General features: G+C 39.8%; 1 pseudogene; it reads left to right on the forward strand.

Moving 5' to 3' along the window:
* Nucleotides 1–7,431: 7,431 nt before the first annotated feature.
* LOC126288855 (5S ribosomal RNA) lies at nt 7,432–7,549 on the forward strand (annotated as a pseudogene).
* Nucleotides 7,550–19,581: the final 12,032 nt, after the last annotated feature.

Here is a 19,581-nt window from a genome sequence, read left to right on the forward strand (position 1 = left end):
GGATTAAATGAGACGTGCTTCACTGATGCGCAAGGGGGACCATATCCTTCCTCAAACTTTGATGCGGGACTCATATAGTTGACGTTTTGAAGATAAGACTACGAAATGCATACGCAAACGATGTCCGTAGGATAACTGTACAAGGAACCGTAAATGAAAATGTAGGAGTTGTTGAAAAGGTTTGGAAAATTTTGGTTCCTGTCGCCTGAATGCGTGCACAACGCTAGAAATGATTAACACTTCGAAGTCTGCTGTGTTATTTAATGGAAAGGTTGCAGCGCTTAGACATTTAAGAAGACCTGTGACTCGTGATTTCCTGTTTAGGCGCTTATGTATTATTCATTCGCATATGACAGATGTTGTCCTTGTCACCAGACCATGGTTCTGCTTGACTAAAGTCGTCTTTTAGGTCTTCACGGGAACTATGTCACCCGTCCTCCACTTCTTGTCAGGCTCAGTGGGAAGCGTCTCTTTAGGCGTGAAGCAGGTGACGCAGTGCCGTTACGTCGCGTACTAAAAGAGATGATTTTCTGGTGATAAACTGATCGAAATCAAGAACAACGTATGTTGATTTCTCATTTCTTTGAAAGGTTAATACAACGTACTGTAGCAAAACATAACTGTTAATCGCAGCAAAATGGTTTGGCTTCTTGGACATCATCTGTGACTAGCCCCTCATGACCCCTCTTTGTCACCTCTCGTAATAACACATCTCCTTCATGCTCTTCTGTCACCTTCTGTATCTCCACTGTGTCCCTCTCCGACGTGATGAGTACTACAGCAGCTCCTGGCATTTTTCGGCAGTCCACGATGTGTCGCTTCCGACTTATTCCAGTTGTGCACACTTCCTCCTCCATTAACCAATCATAATACCAGGTATTCGGCATGTATCCCTTAACTTATTCAGGCAGTTACTAAGGTAATCATCAGTCAAATTGCTATTTTGGATCAATAGCCTGAGACCACAGCTTTTTCGCTGAAGATTGTGCTTTCTGTTATGTATGTTATTTGGGACAACGGTCGAATGAGTTATGATTCAATACATCGTTTCTTCTAGTGTAAAGCTACCTTCGAAAATACTACGTAAATGAGATATGCAGACCTTCAGTGATACAGGTCTTATACGGTGATATTTATAGTAAATACCAGTAACACACCTCGTAGCTCTACTTGTTTTGTATCTGGTTCAAGAGCAGGTAAGGGGCCACTCGCTAGGGAGCCCGCAGCGTCTAATTATGGTGACAGGCTACATCAGACATGACACTTAGTCAAGAAACGTTGTTGAGCGGTTCTAGGAGCTTCAGTCCTCAACCATGCTGCTGCTATGGTCGCAGGTTCGACTCCTGCCTTGGGCATGGATGTGTCTGATGTCCATAGGTTAGTTAGGATTAAGTAGTTCTAAGTGTAGGGGACTGATGACCTCAGATGTTAATTCTCACAGTGCTCAGAGCCATTTGAACCCTTTTTTGAACAAACTTTAAGCTGATTATCTGTTTTATATACATCCTGTAAACAGAGTGCAAAGGGAACAAATTTCTTAGCTTAGCAAAGGGTTTCGTAAGTATCGAATTTCTTAAGTTTAGAATAACTTTTTCTGCGCTAAACATAACTGCTAGCAGTGGAGCTAGTCGAAAGGGCGGCCTTAAATTCTCCTGAGTATTTACTGAACGTTCGCATTTGCAGAGTCAATGCACTATCACGTGAATTATGAAAGAAAGGCCGTAAAATCCGAAACTTCAAAATCCCTTTTCCTTCTTGTAAGGTATCATTGTACGATATGATTATCATTTTAGGGTAAATGAACTGAAAGAGTACTGGTTTTTAATTTTACAGAATCACTAGGCTAAATATCTTGACAGATTAGAGCACTGAAAATGTACAATTATATGAATGCGTCGTGCAGATGCAGAAGAAGGCCCGACCTCCTCAGAGTAGTGAGCATGGGCGAGAGGGACAGGGATTGCGGAAAGGTCGCGCTCTGTGGGAAGGTTGATCGGTTGTAAGGCTTACCAAGATAGTCCGTGCTGTTGCCTTAACAGTGGCACAGCAATTAAAGCATTTTAATAGTAAGGCGGAGATCACGTGATTGGAATCCCAGTCCGGAACCTATTTTCGCTCGTCACCGCGATTCCGCGTAATGTCCCGATGCCCCTTGACATCAGTCATCCCTTTCCCTTTCTTCCCCCTATAACTTTTGTTTAAGTGTAAAAGATACAATATTGAAACTCAGAACAGTAATGTGACGGGTTTGTTCCTCTTACTGATTGCTTTCACTTGAACCGTTTCTCGTTCACTTACAGGAAATGCTGACTAGCTGTTGATTAACTTAAATTTCCTGATAAATTTGACGACAATTTTAAAAAAAAATGTTGATAGCGCAAATTAAGAGTATTGTAAGTAGGCTGTTTAGGTTTTTATGTTGGTAACGTCACGTAGCACTCTGTATGAAAATCACTGACTGTGCTGTGTGCAGTCTGAGGCTGGTCAGCATTGTTGCAATATTTTCTATTGTAGTGTTGGGCAGTTGGATGTTAGGCATGCCGCAAGTTGAGACGCAAGCCCTTGAGGTGACGCAGCGGGGCTCACGCCAAATTCCTCACTGCAGCGTGAGTCACCGCGACAATCATCGCAAGTTGGATCACAGTTTCAATACACAGTAGGCTGAGGAACTTTGGCTCTGGCAGAGATGGCGACTACTTCTGCTATGTTAATAGATATAAGTTCAGAATCGGATTCCGATTCTGAGTTTGAGTTCGAAACGGTTTGTAACATCGCTTTGATGAAACAAAAAGCAGAAAAAGTGCGTACATGAAAAGAAGAAAAAGTCATGGGGAACTCGCGTTAACTAAGGAATTTGCTACAGAGTTTTAACAATGTGAATGTAGAATGTTAAACATAAATTACAATGCAACTTACCATTTCGCATGTCCGTTTCCTTGGCCACTTTCTCCCACTTCTCAAATTTCAGCTTCGTTTTCAAATAATCTTCATGGCTTGTACCATACAGAATTTCGCGAAGACGTACGGCTTCAATTAGCTTTTCCTCCATTTCGAGCTACCAACAGCCAGTACCACCGTGAGCCTCGCAGCAAACTGCGTACAGGAGACTGTGATCCGCAGGGTCTCCAAGCGCAGGAACTGCGTCACGTCACGCTGCGCTCTAACGTGCGCAGCACCATTCAGTTGTGCGGATCGCTAACACTCGCAGTGAGTCACCCTGCGTCACCTTACGGACCTGAGTCTCATCTTGCGGCCAGCCTAAAACAGCACGTAGCGTTGCGCTGTTGGAGGTGAGCCGCCAGCAGTGGTGGATGTGGGGAGAGAGATGGCGGAGATTTGACAGAGTATGGTCTGGACGTGTGTCCATCAGAGACAGTAAATTTGTAAGACTGGATGACGTGAACTGATATATATATATATATATATATATATATATATATATATATATATAATGACTTTTGAACACTAATAAGGTAAATACATTATTTGTTCTTTATCAAAATCTTTCATTTGCTAGCTATGCCTATCAGTTGTTAGTGACTTCAGTAGTTTGAATCTTTTATTTAGCTGGCAGTAGTGGCGATCGTTGTATAGCAGTAGTTCGAGTAACGAAGATTTTTGTGAGGTAAGTGATTCATGAAAGGTATAGGTTATTGTTAGTCAGGGCCATTCTTTTGTAGGGATTTTTGAAAGTCAGACTGTGTTGCGCTAAAAATATTGTGTGTCAGTTTAGTGTTGATCAGAATTAGTAAAGAGAGAAATGTCTGAGTACGTTCAGTTCTGCTCAGCTGTTTGGAAATCAAATAACGTAACGGGTATACCAGCACAGTAATTCTATAATTTTTCTAAGGGAATGTTTCAGTATCTCCTGTGTAGTCCCTAGAATGTACATGACGTCTGAGGCAGCGTATTAAATGAGACGTCACCCTCTCTTTGTTTCTCTACCTGCACACAAAATTGCACGGGATTAATCTGTTAATTTGGGAAGACTTTTGAAGTGTAAGTTTTCAAAGTGCAAGCGACTTTTAAAGTGGACGCTAGTAATACCCGTAGTCCGATTTCATATCACACTGAGCAAAAATGTCCTAGCCAGATTTCTTCTAGACTCTGCTTCACTTCTGCCGAGTGAAATGCAGGTCTACTGACGAGTGGGAAACTTGGCCCAGTCTTAAAGTTCCTTTCTTTCGGTGAAAGCGAATAATCGGTGTAAGATGAAGCGTTCTCGCAGCAAAAGTTTTCGAGTTAGGAGAAATAACATTTTATTAACATACTTTCTTCGTCACTTTGCCTTATTCCTCAGAGAGCCCTCCCGACATCGTGAGCCTCTGAAAGAAAACAGGGGGGTGGTGCGGCGTCCACAGGAACAAGCGGGATTTAATTTCCGAAGGCAGAGCGTGAGACCGACGCGACGGCTTCAAGTGAAGACAAAGTGGATCATGAAACTTTATAAAACTCCACTCCCGCCAACCATTCATCGTCGGGCATAATTTAATTCTGCGGCAAGCAAAGAGAAGATTATTAAACAAATCTGTCTGGTGGAGTCCCGCTGCCATCCATCACGGCAGGGAAACCCACTTTTCCGCATCGCGGCGGAAAATTGTGTTCCCGTCCCCAGCCCGGCCGACTTACTCTTTTCCCGGCGATGGCGGAAGGGTAGCACTCTTATAAGGGGCTACTCGCTAGGGAGCCCGCGGTGTCTAATTCTGGAGCCAGTCCTGAAGAGCCAAAAACAGGCTGTAATCTGCCGTGCACGATATCCAGGAGCACCATAAGTGCTTCTTCGTAGTCTCACCTACTGGTCCAGTGTCAAGATTGTCTGCTGCATTGTCCGTATGGATATAGAGTGCTTTTGGTACTGCAGTTTGATCTTTATTACAATTTTCTTCCACAAAGGTCGGACCATATTCGAAACAAGTAGGGAATTATTAGAACAATCTACAGTATTAACGAAGGTTTCATCCTGTTCAGTAAACTCCAACGTAGAGGCAAAGTACACTGGAAAAGGAAAGTAGTAATCACACCAAGGAGGCTACACAATCACATTGTGTAACACCACCTTTTGCTCTGATGACCTCACTTAAGAGAGAGAAAGAGAGTAGAAATGTCACCGAGTAAGCCATATCCTTCTGAGGGTATTAATCGATGCTTCGATCTTACAGAGCAGAGGCAGTCAAGATTTCGCCTCGCGAGCCATGCCCTGGCACGGGTGCCGTAGCACTCAGCCTCGCTGCCCATTTCCCCCACTGCTACGCAACACTGCTGGGTGCTAGGTGTGGAGAGAGTGGAAAACAACGAATGCGACACCTTTAAATGGCAACCTAATCGTACTGCATAGGACTTGGTTCTATATTTAATATTTCTCAACAACATAGATCACAAACAAAACAAATTTTCAGTGTTATTTACTTTTGGGGCACTGAATTAATAATTTATATCTAATACAAAAGGACAGAAGGCAGTTTCACGCATTCCCGTACACGAATTTACATGTAACAATAACTTATTTAGATTCATAATCGAAAAAAGTTCTTTCACACAAATAAGTCGGTCGATATATTCTCTCTATGCAACCTCATTACGGACATGTGGAAACTCTTCCTAAGGAAGGCAATGTAGGCGTTTTGGACATTTTAAACTTAGAAGTATTTGTCGTGAAACGGAAATTACCTTGCTCTAATCAGTTACATCTGCACAGGCACAAGAGCGCTTTAAACTGAAACGGCTAACGGTCTCGAAAACAGTTTGAAAACAGATCTAAAGTTGATACTGTACTGAAAACATTTAGAAAAGTATCCTTATAATTCTTCTAAGGCCACAATGAATTCTTCGAAACTCGCGTTTTCTTTAACACAGTGAACTAGGGGAACTGGATTGTGGTTGTCAGAATGTCTCCCTCGTATAACGAGATTTTCCTTTTAAATGCATCCCCGACAAATCAGAACGAAGTTCTTTCTCATCTTACAATATCTTACCTTTGGACAGTGTGCACTGAAGTCGGTACTGCATGTCTACCATGAGGCGGTATTACAGCACCACGCAGAAAGGAGTCAAAGTTTAGTTGACGGTGACAGAACAAAAGTAATACAGCTATAGATCGAAGGGATTCATTGTTCAGTACGTGTTAAACGTGCAGGAATGCAACACTTGGGGCAACTACTGGTGTGAATAGTAAAACTCCTGAAGTCGTACACGTTATTGCACTGTCAGATTCCACAGTTCACGGTGGAATTGAACGAAGAGTATTGAGGAAATACACTCCTGGAAATAGAAATAAGAACAGCGTGAATTCATTGTCCCAGGAAGGGGAAACTTTATTGACACATTCCTGTGGTCAGATACATCACATGATCACACTGACAGAACCACAGGCACATAGACACAGGCAACAGAGCATGCACAATGTCGGCACTAGTACAGTGTATATCCACCTTTCGCAGCAATGCAGGCTGCTATTCTCCCATGGAGACTATCGTAGAGATGCTGGATGTAGTCCTGTGGAACGGCTTGCCATGCCATTTCCACCTGGCGCCTCAGTTGGACCAGCGTTCTTGCTGGACGTGCAGACCGAGTGAGACGACGCTTCATCCAGTCCCAAACATGCTCAATGGTGGACAGACCCGGAGATCTTGCTGGCCAGGGTAGTTGACTTACACCTTCTAGAGCACGTTGGGTGGCACGGGATACATGCGGACGTGCGTTGTCCTGTTGGAACAGCAAGTTCCCTTGCCGGTCTAGGAATGGTAGAACGATGGGTTCGATGACGGTTTGGATGTACCGTGCACTATTCAGTGTCCCCTCGACGATCACCAGAGGTGTACGGCCAGTGTAGGAGATCGCTCCCCACACCATGATGCCGGGTGTGAGAACGAGGATGAAATGTCGCATCTTCCCTGGACACCAGAGTCCCCAGATCTCAACATTATTGAGATTTTGTGGTCTACTTTGGCGAGAGGGGTTTCTGATCACAGTCCGCTTCCATCATCGTTAACTGAAATTGTCACTATTTTGTAGGAAGATTGGTATAAGATTCCCTCATTAACTGTACAAGAGTTATATTTACCAATATGGAGAGGACTCGTAGCTGCTTTCACTGTCGACGGTCCTTCTATAACATATTAGATATGTAATTTCTTAGACTTTCCCGGCGATTTGATGACATCTCGTGGAAATCGGGTTTTCTGCCAGATATCAGCGTCTTCCAAACACGATATTTCGACGTCATTACTTGACGTCTTCATCAGGTGTTCCCTTAGGGAACGTTAGCACTGAAAAATTTTTATAGCTCGCTCTTGATTTCATGACCTATTACAGGAGAATTTTAAGTATTTTCAATACTTAAGCCGTGAGTTAGAGCTCTCTTTGGATCTGTTAAAATGCGCTGGTGTGAGGAAGCTTATTTCATATAAAATATTTTCACTGTAAGCTATTTAAGCCAACGGCCTTGCCACAGTAGTAACACCGGCTCCCGTCAGATCACCGAAGTTAAGCGCTGTCGGGCTGGGCTAGCACTTGGGTGGGTGACCGTCCGGTCTGCCAAGCGCTGTTGGCAAGCGGGGTGCACTCAGCCCTTGAAAGGAATACTAGGAGCCGCTTGATTGAGAAGTAATGGCTGCGGTCTCGTTAACTGACATACGGCCGGGAGAGCGGTGTGGTGACCATAACCCTCTCCACATCCGCACCCAGTGACGCCTGTGGGTTGAGGATGACACTGCAGTCGGTCCGTACCGTTGGTCATCCCAAGGTCTGTTCGGACGGAGTAAGCTATTTAGACGAGACGGCTCGCACTATCGAGAGCAGGGAGCGTCTCATCGTCTCCAGTGTGGACTGTAAGAACACGAGAAACATGCGGTGGCTGAGCACAGCTTCTCCGCGGCACACCACGTGATACATAAAAAGATGCAGATTGATGGTTTCCCATTACTGAAACGTTTTCTTCAGCTACTGAAATCATGCTGGCGAACAGCAATAATCTTTCAGTTAGAGACATAAACTGTATTTAAGCACCACGTGAGATAGTGCATCGCTAGCGCTACGGACTCGCGTGTGCGAGGACGGCGGCTCAGATGCCTGTCCGACCACCCGGGATTGTTTCTCATCGCCTCTCTAAATCTCTTAGGAGGATTCGCGGGATGGTCCGTCTGAAACAGAACAGCCAATTTCCTTCCCCATCCTTTCCGAATCCGAGTTTGTACGCGATCTCTAATTACATTGAGGTGGAGTTTTCACTTACAGCATTTTTGTCTGACTTCCGCTTACGTCTGAAAGTATTGTCTGCAGGCACATTTTCCTGCTATTCCTGCGCTTAGTACTAACGTTTTTTGGCATAATTTGGCTTTGTTATCGAAAATCCTGGCTGACCGTAAAATGTGTAGCGATGGCAACCTACCTGAAGAGACTTTCTTTTGATCTGTGCTTTGTCGAATGTGTACTACGTCCTTTTGTAACTGTGTTGAAGCGTATTTATCTCAGTACGTCCAGAAATATGTATTGCCGTAAGGCAAAATCATCGGTGCCTAACGTACGAACACCTTCGTACGTAAGATGAAATCAAACAAAACTACAGTAAGGTAAAGTCACAGCTCATGTCTTTCTAAACTAATTGTTTTCAGATCTAGAAGGAAAGGAAAGTGCTACATATGACTAATTCCAAACCACTCACGATTTAAGTAAACGAAACCAAACACGTCTGGTAAAATATGTTCTCATAATTTAATAGGTGTAATGACGGATTTAAAATACTTCAGTATTTGTAATGCAAGTATGGACGTTATGGTCACACCAGTGAAGATTTTATGATTATTTTATAAACTATTTAACTGAATGAATACAGTAACCAGCTACTTTTATCTAATTTTTTAAATGACTTGAAGCTTATTGTCGAGAAAAGGATTCAATATATTAAAAGTAAGTTAAAGAATGTGGTATACCATGCGGTATACGTAGAAAGAGATGCTAATGTCAAACTCAGTTTATTCCTCGGTGAATATGCATCAAAATTTGAAGTTAATTTTCCTAAAACGTTATTCACAAAATCTATTAAAAAAAGGTAAGCCATGTATAACTAATAGAATTACAAACGGATATTTATATAAAGCCCATAGTAAGACAACAGTCGACGTTACTTGCATACAACTAAAATACTTTAGTATTTTAAGGAAAGTAATTGAAATGTCCAGACGTCTCTACGTCCTGGCACAAATAAGTAATACAGAGAGTGTAACGTCCCACTGGTTAGTGAGTAGTTAAAAATGGTTTAAATATCTGTGAATATTTTGCCTTCGGTGTCCCTCGACGACTGCATACATGAGTTAAAATATGCTTGTTCAATAAATACACGATACCATAATAGATTTCACTACTATGATGTAGGCTACAACTGAAGTGAAGTAAGTAAGTAGATTCATTCATCTCTAAATCTTTATCTTATGAGCTCATGATCAATCTTTGGTGTAATAAGTCTCGTTGTTACTACTACAGCTATCCGATGGTAGCACATACTACACAGGCGATATTAAATAGTTCAGATGAGATAGTTTGATAGAAATACGTATGTGAGGTCCATTGCATTGCTCAACACTAATGTTCAACAAAGTACGAATATAAAGTCACATATCATTCTGCCTTTTGCGATATTAAATCAAACTGTTTAGCAATCCGAAATAATCCGTCACTGCACTGTTCTAATATGTTGTTTTAGACAATGTCCCACACACGAGTTGCTCTATCGTAAATACAAACGTGAGCCATACACCAAGAACTTATCTCAACTATATGCACATATCTGTCCTTAGTGTGTCAAACACTCCTCTGCCCTAACAATATTCGAGACCGAGTATTTATACTCTTCCTACAATTTACTACTGGTTATAATAATGCAAATCATAATGTGTGATATGAAATAGCTTAACATCATTATCAAACACTCTTTAATATTCACTACTTTGCTAAAAGTAGAGATTTTCTAAACACACAAAAATCACATTAATATTGAAATTGCAGAAAAAAAGCATTCTAAAAATGCTTAATTAGGCTCTAAATGTAATTCCTACCATTTACAGATGATGAGAACGAAGTATATTATTCTTTTGTGTAAATATTTTTATATATGAATTTCCTGAATATATTTGTGATTGTTTATGGTACAAAGGGTATTGTAACTACTATTGTTTAGTATTGCTATTATTCTTATAAAAGCATTTTTCCTACTATCGCAATGTAATTGAATTTAATTAATGCTGGAGATGTAAGAGATTGCTCTAGTAATACATAATGCCAGAGTGGTAACCATAAGCCTGGAATGTTACAACAGTATGATTAAAACTGTATGAGATACTGACAAACGGAAGACTGACAAGCGATCAGTGTGAAAGATAACAAAACCTCCAAATTAAATGGCATTTGTGTGACTAATAATTCACAGGCTGTGAGCTCATCTAACAGCAAAAGTAGGCCGGTCGGAGTGGCCAAGCCATTCTAGGCTATACAGTCTGGAGCCGCGCAACTGCTACTGTCGCAGGTTCGAATCTTGCCTCGGGCATGGACGTGGGTGATGTCCTATAGGTTAGTTAGGTTTAAGTAGTTCTAGGTTCTAGGGGACTGATGACCTGAGATGTTACGTTACATAGTGCTCAGAGCCATTTGAACCATTTTTGAACCAAAAACTAGATTAAATGGTTTAGTTAATGAAGCGAGACAATAAATTAAAAATCTCATCCCACAAAACTTTAGTCAACTGTAAGTAGCGTCAATAGCCTTCACTGAAATTAACGGAATTATGAGAAAAGTTAAAAGAAACGAAAGCGCACATGCTGCTGAAGGAATTTCAAATAATTCTGAAAAGTTGCTGTAAGTTAGTAGGTAATGTCTTTAACGATATTTGTAATGCGTCAGAGACACAGGTAATTTTTACTGGCAGATTCAAACATGCAAACGTTAACACCTTATGAGAAAAGTAGCCAGAAAGACATAAATAATTATCTTTCATTTACCTTACTAATACCTTTTTCCAAAATATTGGAAAAGTAGTGAAACATATATTCTGGTAGTCTCACATTTAAGTAAAAGCAAATTTCTTAGTATATCACAGTTCGGATTCCAGAAAGATTAATCGAAGAGAATGTTGCTTATACATTCACTCCCTAAATTTTACAAACTTTAAATAACGAAATGTAGCCTGTTGGTAGTGTTTATGATCTATCCATGACGTTTGATTATGTAAAAGATGTTACACTATTAGACAAATTCAAGTTTTATGGAATCGATTCCTTCACACTCAACTGATTTGAATCATACTTAACAGGAAGAAAAAGTTGTGCTGAATAATTGGAAAAAAATGTTAGAAGCGTATAAGATTTTAGAGACTCGGGAGAAACGACAGATGGACTGCGATGGGATTCAGTTTTTGGTACAAGCTTATTTCTTAGATGTGCGAATTCAACAAGCAGAAACAGTACTTCGTGCAGCTGATACTAGTGTTACAATAAATCCCATGAGAGAGAAAGTAACAGAAGAGACAGTTAATAATGGTAGTCAAAGGATTGTTAGAGGGGTGCCGGGGGTGAAATTGACTGCTGGGTCAGAATGGTGTTGGTGGTCTAATTTCGCCTGGAGGGGCCGGAAGTACGCTCAGACTGACAAGTGTTTACCAGACCAGTTTCTGTTACATTAATATGAAGCTGGTACCTTTACATATACTGGTGATATTTATCAACGCGTGTAAGCAGCTAAGGGTTGCATTATAGTTTCAGTAAGGTTGCAACTACTATCGCGCGCCGGTTACGCAGTTTACCAGTAATCTGTTCTACTAAAACTTACAGGACTTTTCCCACTAAGATAAGTCTGCAATGTTTTCCTTTGCAATCAACATTTAGACCACAAAATCAGCATGTTCTTAGCTACCTTTAACTGCAATGAATTTAGAAAAAAAATTGTTTACGATGGTTACAGAATATTTTCTCAATAATTAGTCGTTTAGGGGTGAATGGTATTCCCGTACAGTCCGTTCGGCCGCGATCGCTATTCATTCTTCATTTAGTGAATTCTGCAGCATGCTTTTCTTTCTCGTTTGCTCATGGTATCTCACTCTGTATGGGGAACGAAGAGATAAACATGGAAAAAGCTGTAGAATCGGTAATTAATAAAACGATGAGATATGAAAAATATAGAAATAGTTTGTCGTGGCTTTGACACTTTTAAAACGGTAAGTAAAAAAGAAAAGACGACTAGCCATTTTCAAAAATTTACGAAACGTGCGGAAAATATCACTGTATTCCCAATAATGAGAAAGAGTTAGAGCTTATTTAATATCTAAAGGACATGGAAAAACGACTTTTTGGTAGAACTATGAAATAATTGCGTAGCAAATCGCAGAACGAAACCTATGCGCGCATCCGCTCAACAACAAAACCAAAGTGGCTAGAGAACATTGGGTCCATGGATTTCTGGTTCGCAATCCTTCCTTAAGTTTCAGGAAACTAGAAGCCACATCCAGGGCGCTTGTTAGGGTTTCCAGTGACGTAGGAGTACCACAGATTCCTGACGCAATGTCTAAAGTTATCAACTCAAAAAGAATAATTGGAGAAAATATCTGCAACGCTCACCTGACCGATGTATCAGTCGTACGGAAACAGTACTCAAAAATTATTACCAATAAAGTAATGCATCAAATCGGAATGCTCATACGTATCTACAGAACGTGGAAATACAATGACAGTTGAAAATTGCTGTTCAGCGAACGGAAGATCCATGCCTCCGATATTCACATGTCCTACGAAAAGGAAACAGCAAGGATTCGAATCTGGTTTGTCACCAGGAAGATGGGCTGAAGTCTATGATTCTGGACGGATGACAACCAAAATATTCTTACTCAGGTTGCATAAAGTTGTCAACTTTTCTAACACAGAGATCGAAAATATTGATCTGCTACTGCTTTATGGGAATTGCTGTCATACGAGAACTTGTGTTATGAAGACGAAGTGAGAAGGTGGTTCAGATTGAAAGTTACCAGTTTGTAGCATATCTCATCCTTGCTCGGGTAAGGTTTTTGTGTATGCTGTGAACATGAGAACTGCAAATGAAAAGATTAGAGAAAACTGTTACTTCACCAATGAATTTCAACGTCTTTATTTTGGAAAACAATCATACATTCAGTTCTGTACAAGTGGATTAATACCGACAATTGATGTAGTACATGAAACAGTGCAGAGTATTCCATATCGTTGTGAACATATTGATGAAAAGTTGAACTAGAAGAGACATTTTACTTAGCTTGTCAAACAATGAAGTTGAGTTAATTCTGATTTTAGTTATAATTGCTAGTATTGGAAAGAAACAAATTAACTTTCTGGCTTTTTTTGTATATGTCCACTCAGTAATGTCTCACATAAAAATTTTCCTGGGTAGCTCGTCACTTAGGAAGAAAGTATTGATGCACAAATGAGAACAGTAAAAATAATATGTCTTCACCAGTAATCATCATATAATAACCCCTTCTAGGATTTAGGCATTTCAACTGCACTCTCATATATTTGCTAATGAAACTTGTTATTAAAAAGTCCATCACAATTTCAGAACAAACACACTAGAGGGAAAAAAATACCCTTGTTCCCATCATTAAAGCTGTCAATGCCCCAGAAAGAAGATCAATACGCAGCAAAAAATCGTCAGTTGTTTGTTTAAAATCACAAAATTTCTGTTTTGTTTTAAATTTACCGGAACATTGTTTCTCCTAGACATGTCATTCTATTCCAAATGAGGCGTAGCACCTTGCTTAGAGCCTATTGGCAGTGGACAAAGCGGTGAACAGGCATGTAGTATGAGTCACGCGCGGGACCGATGGAGTCAGATGCTCGAGTGTTTATAGTTCCTGTGCTGTTGGATAGAGGTCACTATCTGATGGACCCTGTTTGAGCTGCGGACAAAATACAGTCATTTTAGTTTTCAGTTCTGTTTGCTTAAGTCTTTAATGGTTTATTAATTAAAGTTATAAGCGTGTTTAGTTATGAGGGTGGATGAAGGTATCAGTGTGAAATAATGTTTTATGTACATTTCTTGCACTATACATAGAAGCAGCTAGTTTCGTTTGGAATGATTGAGAATGACGTGTGTGTTAGTCATTTCTGCCGGTAAATTTGATGTAAACTATTTCACCAGTTTACTGGTACTGGGAAAAATGAAAGTATAATTTCGTAAAAAAGAGACAAAATTTTATATTTGTTGGTTTTCAAATTTTAATTATGTTAATTTCCTGTTCTGATTCAGTGACAAGTTTTGATTGGTTTTGTATATATGAGCGTGGCTGAGCGGGTTTGATACTGCTTTCTGATTGACTGAGATGTTTCTGTGCCAAACAGAAATTAACGTATTCGTGGGTATTTTGGGAATTATAAACTTGTTTTGTGTAGGGAGATGAGTAGAGCTCGCGCTGCGGTCTCACAGCGATCATAACTATTGGCAGATGCTCAGACGAAATTTATTAACATTATGATTTTTCGGTAGGATAATATTTTGGAAATACCGTAAAGTGTGGAACAGAGTTCAGTTTAACGCATGGTGTGAAATTAAGAACTTTTGGTGACATTTTAAGTAACTAAATTCGTCTTTGACTTGTTGTATACTCGCGAAAGTGGGTTTTGTTGCGTGAAATTCATTACAACAGTATCTGTGTAAGTTAGTCTAAGAGAAACAATGCACTCGTAAACTTTCTGTGAATTATTAGCATAAACTGGCTACGGTTATGAACGATGTGAGCGTGTGGACTTTTCAGACGTTCTACAGCTTAGAGCCTTATCAAGGCTTGACAGTAACTAGCGTATGGAATCTTACCGTAACAGAGGGAAATTTTGAACACATAAATACTTTCATTTAACTATTTTTAACCTTCCACTGACAAAACAACTTTAGTGCGACTTATTTAGATGTGTACAGTTGATTTTCTATAACTTTTCCATCTGGCCACTGCGTTTTAGTGACTTTGTTTTTTCTATAACTTTTTCCATCTAGGAACTGCATTTTAGTAACTTCAAGGGAGCGTGTGTGTGAGACGATATTCACCCAGAAGGACAGAACCGCGCCACTGCACATGGATCTATTTCTATTTCAAAACGAGTAGCCTGGAAATAAAACAAAATAAGAAAAGATAACTAGTTTCCAAATGTTGTTGCATGATTGAGACTGAAAAGTAATATTCATTAATGTTAATACCTAGACGGTAGATATCCCGTAAACTGACTCATCCAACATGTAGTATGGAACATGTAACTACGTAATCAATTAACTGTGCCAAGAGACGATTCGGATTTCTAATTGTTTTCGATTGGCAAGTCATTTATATCTTCATAAATACATCGTTTTGTCGACTGTATTTTGAATTTTGCAGCGACCTTTTATTTTGTCTAGATCTACATGTACATGGTTACTCTGAAATTCACACTTAAGTGCATGGCAGAAGGTTCAACGAACCATTTTCATACTACTTCTCTTACCATTCCACTCTCGAATGGCGCGTGGGAAAAAGGAACACCTAAATCCTTCCGTTAGAGCTCTGATCTCTCTTATTTTATGATGATGATCATTTCTCCCTACGTAGATGGGTGCCAAAAATATTTTCGCATTTGGAAGATAAAATTGGTGATTGAAATTTCGTAAATAGATCCCGCCGCAAAGAAAATCGCCTTTGTTTTAGTGAATGCCACCCCAACTCGCGTATTATATCAGTGACACTCTCACTCCTATTGCGCGATAACACAAAACGAACTGCCCTTCTTTGCACTTTTTCGATGTCCAGGGTCAATCACATCTGGTAAGGACCCCATACCGGGCAGCAATATTTCAGTACAGGACGGAGAAGTGTAATGTAGGCTGTCGCTTTAGTGGGTTTGTCGCATCTTCTTTCTGCCAACAAAGCGCAGTCTTTGTTTCACTTTCCCCACAATGTTATGTATGTGGTCTTTTCAATTTAAGTTGCTCATGAATGTAATTCCTAGGTATCTAGTCGAATTGACAACCCTTTGATTTGTGCGATTTATCGTATATCCAAAATTTATCAGATTTCTTTTAGTACCCATCAAGGATGACCTTGTACTTTTCTTTGTTTAGTGCCAATTGCCAATTTTTGCACCATACAGAAATTGTCAATTTTGTAATCGGAATTGATCGTCTGATGATTTCACTAGACGGTAAATTACAGCGTCATCTGCAAACAACCTAAGGGGGCTGCTCAGGTTATCACCTAGAGAATTAATGTAAATGAATAACAGCAGAGGGCCTATGACACTACCTTGCGAAACGCCAGATATCACTTCTGTTCTACTCGATGATTTACCGTCTATCACTACAAACTCTGACCTCTCTGAGAGGAAATCACGAATCCCGTCACACAATTGAGACGATACTCCATATGCACACAATTTTATTAATAGTCGCTTGTAGTGACGGTATCAAAAACCTTCTGGAAATCTAAGAATATGGTTTCGATCTGAGATCCATTGTCGATAGCACTCATTACTTCATGGGAATAAAGAGCTTGCTGTGTTGCACAAGAACGATATTTTCAGAATCAGTGTTGGCTATATATCAATAAGTCATTTTGTTCAAAGTGATTCATAATGTTCGAGTACAGTATATGCTCTAAAATCCTACTGCAAATTGATGTCATTAATATGGGTGTGTAATTCAATGGGTTACTCCTGTTTCCTTTCTTGAATATTGGTGTGACCTGGGCTACTTTCCATTCTTTAGGATCAGACCTTTAGTCAAGTCAGCGGTTATATATGATTGCTAAGAATGGCCCTATTGAATGTGCATACTCTGAAAGGAACCTGATTGGTATAGCCTTTCTTAAGTGATTTGAGTTGTTTCGCAACACCTGGGGTATCTACTTTTATGTCACTCATGCTAACACCTGTTCTGGTTTCGAATTCTGGAATATTTACTTCGTCTTCTTTCTTGAAGGAACTACGGAGAACTGTATTTAGTAACTCCGTTTTAGTGGCACCATCATCGTTAACATTTCCATCGTTATCTCGCAGTGACGGTATTGACTGTCATTGCCACTGATGTACTTCACATATAACCAGAATCTCTTTGAGACAATATTTAATTGTGGAAACTATTAAAAGAATCTCGCATTGACGTCCGCACTAGTTTTCGAGCTTCCGTGAAGCTTAGCCAATCTTGGGGATTTTGCGTTCTTCTGTATTTGCCATGCTTTTTTCGTTGCTTCTGCAACAGTGTTCTGACGTGTTTTGTGTACGTTAGTGGATCAGTCCTGTCTCTTAATAACTTAAGAGGGATGAATCTGTCTATTTCTGTCGATACTGTATCTTTGAAATTGAGCCATATCTGGTCTACACTTACATAATTAGCTTCGAAGGAATGGAGACTCTCTCTTAGGAAAGCATCAAGCGAATTTTAATCTACTGTTTTAAATAGATATATTTTGCGTTTAGTTTTAATGGTTTTGGTTGATACGGTTTAGAGCCTCGCTACAATGAAATTGTGTTCATTAATCCCTGTATCAGTCATGATACTCTCCATTAGATCAGGATTATTTGTGGCTAAGCGGCAAGTGTGTGTTTCCGCAACCAATTACAATTCGTGTGGGCTTATGAACAAATTGTTCAAGGTAATTCTCAGAGAAAGCATTTAGAACAATTTTGGAAGGTGTTATTTTGTAGCTGTCTGCTTTGCATTTATATGCGAAGTACATATACTTCCAGCTTCACTGATGCAGCGTGCAGTTCGTTATGTGAGAGAAAGCACTTGATAAGCATTGTATTAATGAAGACATAAATGTACTACGAGGATTGGAGATGAGTCTGAACCCCGAAGAGCGTCTTGGCACAAATAAATCTATACAAAATTTAGCTGGTTGATGTATTTCTTCAAATAATGTAATCATTAGTCACAAATCTGAACCACCACTGTCACTAGGAAATTAAAACTTTTGTTATATCTGACATATATACAGCAGCACACACACCCGTCAGAGGACTGGAAAATAGTTTTAAAAATGGTTTTAGAGTGTTTTCTGTGAGCTTCAGCTACCAAGTCTCATCAGAAGTTGCTGGTCTAGTGAACATTTCATATGTCGAACATGAGACGAGTTCCATTTCTGTATATGTTTTATTCTTGCCTGACTATTTATATTCAGTAAACGATAAAGTTCTCCCTTCCATAAAGGAGTATGATTACCTATTTACATTATCATCTTTAACTGTCTAACAAGTTCGTCACTATATATATCATGGCGAAACTATTTAGCATGGTACGTACGTCACGTTGCCAATATTGCCTTCTATTAAGCTGTTCGTCATGCACTGAATACATATAGTTTTCCTTTTGAATACAGCCAGTCAGTAAATATGTCAGAGAATCTTAGCTGCGAGTCCTTGATATATTACGGCACACATTCGTCCTGGAGGTAACGAATTTTTGACTAATAAGACTACTTTCAGTGGTTGCTGCAGCTTGGTAATTGTAGGGAAAACCAGCAGCAACACAGACAGACCAGCGTCTAACGGGAGCGCTATTATCCACTTATGAATTGCGCAGTACGCAGTGCGATTGTCAGTAATTTAGCGGTCTCAGTTGCTTCTGCCAACTGTCACAACGACAAGTGTAACTTGGCATGCGATGAGAGTTTAGTTTCGTTGTGCCAGCTTATTCGAATCCAGTATCCATATCGGCAGCAGTTATTAGCCTGTAAAATTGTTGAAACGTTATGTATTCACTGAAATTAGGGCCTTATTCGATTACACTTGCTTGATACTGAGCCAAACCAAAGAAAGTGTTGGTTTTACGAAGGACACAGGAGTTTTCTCATCAATTGAAAATATTATTGACAGCAGAACATGAGAAATGTATACTATGAAACTAAACACTTGTATCGCATTACACCCAAATTTGCCCTAAAGAGCAACTAAAGATTTTTACCTGGAACAGTGACCTTTAACACACTGAAATCTCTCATGTATTTCACAGATTTAATATAAGTTATAATGTTCAGACTGAGACACGGAATCTCTGCTGAACTCACACTAACTGAATACAGGCTATTGGAATTTAAGATTTGGAACAGACTGTGAAAACGTGTCATTCAATGACAAAATTCTACGTCTTTGGAAGCCCCTTCACCATATGGCACAGCTTTTCAAGTTTTTAGGTGCACTCAAATGTTTTTATTCCTGGCAGACGAGCCTCTTCAACGTCACACTAATCGTTATCAACGCAGAAAAGGATACGTTGTTACTTATGGCTCAATACAGTTGTCTCATAATGGATAGCACGGAACTTTTCTTCGAGGTTATGGATTTATGTTGGAACATAATCTTGTGGAAACAAACCTCTGGAACAACTGAGATAATTTTTTTAACGATAAAGCACTGAAGCTCGACGCAAAGAATCAATGGCGTCCAACAGTTTCATGCTCGAAACATCGTGAGTCACTCCTCTGAGATAACTCATAAAATATTTTTTGTCGTTTAACTGTGAAAAATACGTATTAATATTGACAATTTGGATTAGCACATACTTGTGTTTACCGTGGTTGACGTTAAAATTGTAGGACGTGAGGTGCGCCAG

Source organism: Schistocerca gregaria, chromosome 1, assembly GCF_023897955.1.
Source record: "Schistocerca gregaria isolate iqSchGreg1 chromosome 1, iqSchGreg1.2, whole genome shotgun sequence".
NCBI lineage: Eukaryota > Metazoa > Arthropoda > Insecta > Orthoptera > Acrididae > Schistocerca > Schistocerca gregaria.